Raw genomic sequence first — 6184 nt, forward strand, 5'->3', positions numbered from 1 at the left:
TTCTTTTTCTATTTCTTCTTTTTCCTTTAACTTCTTGGGAAGATAATAAGGATATGGCTAAGGAACGCTCTCTCAAAGAGTATGCAATCACATCTTCAAATGAGTCATACGATGCTATTGTGTACCCAACGGTTGAGGACAATTTTGAAATAGAACCTGCACTTGTTCACTTAGTGCAGCAAAATCAATTTTTCGGATCACCCACTAAGGATCCGAATTTTCATATTTCAACCTTTTTAAGACTCAGTGGAACCGTGAATGCAAACCAAGAGGTCGTAAGGCTGCACTACTTTCCTTTCTCCTTAGGGGGAAGAGCTAGTACTTGATTTCATTTATTGAAACTTGGTTCTATCACTTCATGGCATCAAATGAAGCAAGCTTTTCTTGCCCGATTCCTTCCCTATTTTAAAACCGTCCAATTAAGGAATCAAATCACACAATTCACTCAAAAAGATGGAGAATCTCTTTACGATGCGTGGGAGCGTTTCAAAGAAATGCTTAGACTTTGCCCCCATCATGGTTTAGAGAATTGGCTTATTATTCACATTTTTATAATGGTCTTTTGTATACCACAAAAATTTATGTTGATGCAGCTGCAGGTGGAGCTTTAATGAACAAGAATTACACAGAAGCATACGCCTTGATTGAAGACATGGCTCAAAATCATTACAAGTGGATCGACGAGAGAGCCATCACTAATTCTTCACCCTCCAAAAAGGAGGCAGGTATGTATGAAGTCTCTAACTATGATCACCTTGCCGTTAAGATTGATGCATTAAACCCAAAAATTTGAAAAAATAAATGTTAGTGCCATCTCTTCTTCTTCTTCTTCTTCTTCTGCATCTCAATCTTGTGAAATTTGTGGTGTATTTGGCCATATTGGCATTAATTGCCAACTAGGTAGTGTTGTTAGAAGTCCTGAGCAAGTAAACTATGCTCAATATAATCAAGGGTTTAGAAACAACCAATTTTTTTTTCAAACCCCTCAAAATCTTTTTGGACAACAAACAACAACACCTAGTTATGCAAACAACCAAAGAATCCCTCAAAAATCCAGCTTGGAACTTTTTTTAGAAAATTATTGTATAAATCAATCCGAGCAGCTCCAAGAGCTTAAAAATCAAACTGAATTTTTGAAGGACTCTCTTGCCAAACTTACATCAAAGGAAGACTCCATAGTTACTCACAGTCAGATGCATGAGACTCAGACTTCTCAAGTGCCCCAACAGGTGGCTACTTCATCTCAATCCTCCGAAGTCCTCTTAGACCAAACCGAAACCAACCCCAAAAACCATATAAGTGTTATTACCCTTAGGGATGGTAAACAATTAGAGGACCCCATTGTGAAAGTTAAGAACAACAAAGGAGAGATAGGGAGTGATGAGCCTCAAGGTGAGAAAGCCATAGGAGAGAGTGATAAGTCATTTGTTTCACCATCTCATGAGCCTAAAATTCCTTTAACACAAGGTTTTGTTAAATCCAAGTTAGATGACCAGTTTAGGAATTTTATTGAAATACTTCCAAACAAATTGCCACTTAAACTTGAGAATGTAGAAAGATTTTCCATACCTTGTGTCATAGGATCTAAAACCTTTGAGAAAGCCATGTGTGATTTGGGAGAGAATGTTAGTTTGATGCCATTGTCCCTTTCTGAAAGATTGGGTATAGGATAATTAAACCACTTTTCAACCGTCAAGCTAATGACTCTAAACGAGCGCTTCGTGGGAGGCAACCCACACATTTATTTGTTTTAGTTTTGTTTGTTTTAAGTTGTTTTGTAGGTAATTGTCCGAGTAGATTCAAGAAAAGTGAAAAAATTTTGAGGCCCCCTGACCAGAAGGTTGGCACGGCCGTGCCAGATTTTGAAGCCAAACACAAGCCAACATTCCAGTAGCTTGGCATGGCCCGTGCCAATATGTGGCACGGTCGTGCCACATCTCTAGGTAAGTATAACCTCAAAATTTTTCTTCGTCTTCCCTCATTCTCACACACAAACATCTCTCTACCTTCAAACTTCTCTCTAAAACCTCCATAACCAACAACCTTCAAACCTTCACATCTCCATCAATTCTTCACCAAATCAATTCTAAACTTCATTCTACACAAACCCCTTCCATCAAAAACAACTTTCATCCACCCAAACCCATAATTCACCAAACCCTTACCTCCCTAAACCTAACCCTAAAAACCACAAATTCTTAACCAATCTCCATACCTAAACTCATAAACCTTACTCAAACATAAACCCCAAACCTAAACCAATCTTTTCCACCAAAAATCTATCTAGACCCTAACCTTCATCAAAACACAAAGTCCAACCAAGGTCAAGGACAATGGCTTCAAGAAGAAGTGGGAAATTTTCCATTTGGGGTAGAACCGAGTTAGGGAACACTAGAACCGATGAACTTTTCATGCTTTGGACTATGCTCTATAACCACCCCGTAAACACTTGTTTATATTTGCTTGATTATCTTACCGATGTAGGTAATAGGCCTGCCGATAAGGGAGAGATAGTGGTGGGGGGGGAATCATCACATACATAGCTAGGCAATTTGGAGTGGGTAAAGATGAGGGGATAAAACCAATTGAGGGAAACAATAGGCACCCTCATTGCTATGAACTTCATAAAACATCAACCGCCCATTCAATATTCACTCAAGCTCAATGTGCCTATTTTGATACTACTTCCTAACCCATCTCGGACTAACACCGTGGTGGAAGAAAATTTGTTGTATGTTGATGATGTCCAAGTACATGAGGAGCAAAATCTAGATGAGGGAGACGGTGCTAACTTGCACCATGATGTGGGAGAAGGTGCTAACTTGCACCATGAGGGAGAACACCATGACCAAGAACCGGTGAGCTCAATGGCAATGAAAGATGGCCATGGATACAAACTGAAATTGAGAGGATAAGCACCAAGCAACAAAGGCAAGATGTTGAAATCTCCGGACTAAGGAACGATGTTCAAAGGGCAAGACTCTTTTATATTATTGTTATTTACCTTCAGCAACAAAACCTCCTCTTTATAAACTTTCTTCTCCTCTAATCATTCTTTTAAAGTTAATTAGATTGAACAACTCCCTAGTGGAACGATACTCTCTTACTACTATTACTTCGATAGACCGTGCACTTGCGGTTTGGCCTATCAGTTAACTCACATAGACATTTTCATTTAAAAAGCCATTTAAAAAATCAATTTTGACATCCATTTGAAAAAAGTTTAATGTTTTTATGTGCATCATATGCAAGGAGAATTCTAATTGCTTCTAACCTTGCTACTGATGCAAAAGTCTCATCATAGTCAATACATTTGTGTTGGTTGTACCCTTGAGCAACCAATCTTGCCTTGTTTCTGAAAATTTTGCCATCTTCATCAAGCTTATTTCTAAACACCCATCTTATTCCAATGATGGTCTTACCTTGATTATTTGGTACTAGATTCCACACCTTGTTTCTTTCAAAGTGAGAAAATTCATCTTTCATGGCCTTAATCCATGAGTCATCAACTATAGCTTCATTGATTGTCTTGGACTCTATTTGTAAGATCATTGCCATGTTATTTCCTTTAAAGGACATTATGGTTCTTACACCATCTGTTGTGCTTCCAATTATTTGATATGCAGGATGATCTCCCACCATTATCCATCTTCTTGGAGGGCTTTGTAGGGATTGATATTGAACATTATGATCATCCTCTTTTTCTACTGTACTTACAATGTTTTAGTTGTCCACATTCTGAAGTGTTGGTACTTCAGTGTCTTCATTTTCTTTGAGTTGAGAAGGTTCATCATACTCATCAAATCTGACATGCATACTGATTTCAACTGTTTGGGTTTTTAGATTGTACACTCTATAACCTTTGGAAGTTGTAGAGTATCCGTAAAAGATAGTTTTATCTTATTTAAGATCAAACTTACCCAGTTTTTCTTTATTGTTCAGGATGTAGCAATAACAACCAAATATGTGAAAATACAATATGATAGGTTTGATAGTTTTCCAGAGTTCATATGAGGTTTTATTTAGTACTTTTCTTATTGAAACGCTATTCAAAATATAATAAGATGTATTAATTGCTTCTGACCAAAAGTAATCTTCAACATTTGATTCATTTAACATTGTTCTAGTCATTTCTTGCAAAGTTCTATTTTTTCTTTCAATTAGTTCATTTTGTTGTGGAGTTCTTGCACAAGAAAAATTATGTGAAATACCACATTTATCAAAGAAAGTCTTGAAGGATGCATTTTCAAATTCACCTAAATGATCACTCTTTTTTTTTTGGTCAGAAAAATGATCACTCTTTACAGATACGATATTAGAACTTTTCTCTTGTTGAACCCTTTTACAAAAGTTTTGAAATGCTTCAAAGGATTCATCTTTGTTTTTTAAAAAGAGCATCCATGTAAATCTGGAAAAGTCATCAACAATAACAAAACCATATCTTTTGCCATTAAGACTTGAAATTTGAACAAGACCAAAAAGATCAATGTGAAGAAGCTTTAAGGATTTTTGAGTTGAAATATATTCAATTGTTTCAAAACTACTTTTAACTTGTTTTCCTTTGACACAAGCTTCACAGATCTTATCCTTATAGAAACTAATCTTAGGCAAACCTCTAACTAGATCAAGTTGAGAAATTTTAGCAATTGTTTTCATACTTATATGACCAACTCTTTTATGCCAAACCCATTTATCTTTTCAAGAGACATAAAACACGATTCAATTGGTATTTCATCTAAATGTAAAACATATAAGTTCTTTTTCCTTGACCCAGATAAAATTAATTTTCTAGAGGAGGTTTGTCTTATTTCACATATGTTAGGTTTAAAAACAACTTCAAAACAACTATCACACAATTGACTTATGCTAAGTAGGTTGTGTTTTAAATCTTCTACATACTGAATATTTTCTATTTTAGTAAAGTTTACCTATTGTACCTTTACCTCTGATTCTACCATTGTCATTGTTCCCAAATGTGACTAGTCCTCCATCTTTCTTTCCAAAGGTCATAAAGCACTTCCTATCACTTGTCATGTGTCTTGAACAACCACTGTCCAAATACCATGACTTTGTTTTTGCATCTTGAGAGAAAACCTACACTTGACATGAACAAAATCTTAGGTTCTCATGTAATGTTGGGTCCTTGATGGTTAGTTCTTCTAAAAGATCTCTTCTTATCGTAACATTTTGTCTCCATCTGACCAGATTTGTTATAGTAAGATTAATCTGATTATTTCTCTCAAAAAATTTCTTATGATAACATGTTGAATTGAGATGTCCTATCTTGTTACAATATGATCATTTTATCTTCATTTTTACTTCAGCTCCTTCTGCTACAAAAAAGTTTTTAAGAAGATTCTTCTTTGGATCTTTAAATCCTAAACCTTATTTTTCAATAGCTCCAACTTGTGATCCCATAATGTTTTTAAAAGTTTCTATGGATTTTATAAAATAAAATATGTAAGATCATTTTTTCAGTTCTTTAACTTTTGTTTTCAAAAGGATATTTTCTTTTTGTACTTCAGAAGGTTTAGATAAAATGTCCTTTTGCTTTTTATTCAACTCTCTTTATTGTTCACAGATTTTAAAATGAGAGTCTTCCAAATTTTGTATGATTTTTCTAGATTCATCATATTTGATTTGAAGTTTATCTTTTTCTTCTTTTAGTTCAGCAAGTTCCTTAATTAATGAGTGACATTTATTAGTTAAAAATTTGAATCATATAAAGGACTGTAAAATTTATTTTCAAAGTCTTTATATAAAAGGTGAGATTTATAGACAATTATCTCTGCCTCATCTTCTGATTGAGCCATCAAACACATGTTGGCTTCCTCATCTTGTGGTTCTGCTTCTTCTAGATCATCCCAAGTGATCATGATCTTCTTTTTAAAAGGAGGTTTCCCTTACAACTTCTTAAGCTCAGAACATTCATTTTTGTAATGTCCAAGCTTGTTGCATCCAAAACAGGTAACCTAACTTTTGTCAGTTTCAGTTTTGGTGTTGGTGTTAGGAAACTTCTTTCTGCTCTGATTTCTTCTCATCATCATTCTTTGTATCTTTTTGGTGATAAGTGCAAGTTCATCCTCAACTTCTTCTTCTTGAACTCCTTTTATTTCTTCTAGTTCGTGCACATCATCTTGAGTTGCTGATGAGGTTTCTTGGGAAGCTTTTGAGGCAAGTGATT

General features: G+C 35.2%; 1 non-coding gene across 1 annotated transcript; it reads right to left on the reverse strand.

The window, feature by feature from the left end:
• Positions 1–416: 416 nt before the first annotated feature.
• Positions 417–523, reverse strand: LOC146946692 (small nucleolar RNA R71). Its single transcript, XR_015029458.1, has one exon. It is a non-coding gene; the product is annotated as a small nucleolar RNA R71 (small nucleolar RNA).
• Between the last annotated feature and the right edge of the window lie 5661 nt (positions 524–6184).

This window comes from Medicago sativa, chromosome 2 (assembly GCF_051527215.1).
Source record: "Medicago sativa cultivar Bolivia chromosome 2, Bolivia_mono, whole genome shotgun sequence".
Classification (NCBI taxonomy): domain Eukaryota; kingdom Viridiplantae; phylum Streptophyta; class Magnoliopsida; order Fabales; family Fabaceae; genus Medicago; species Medicago sativa.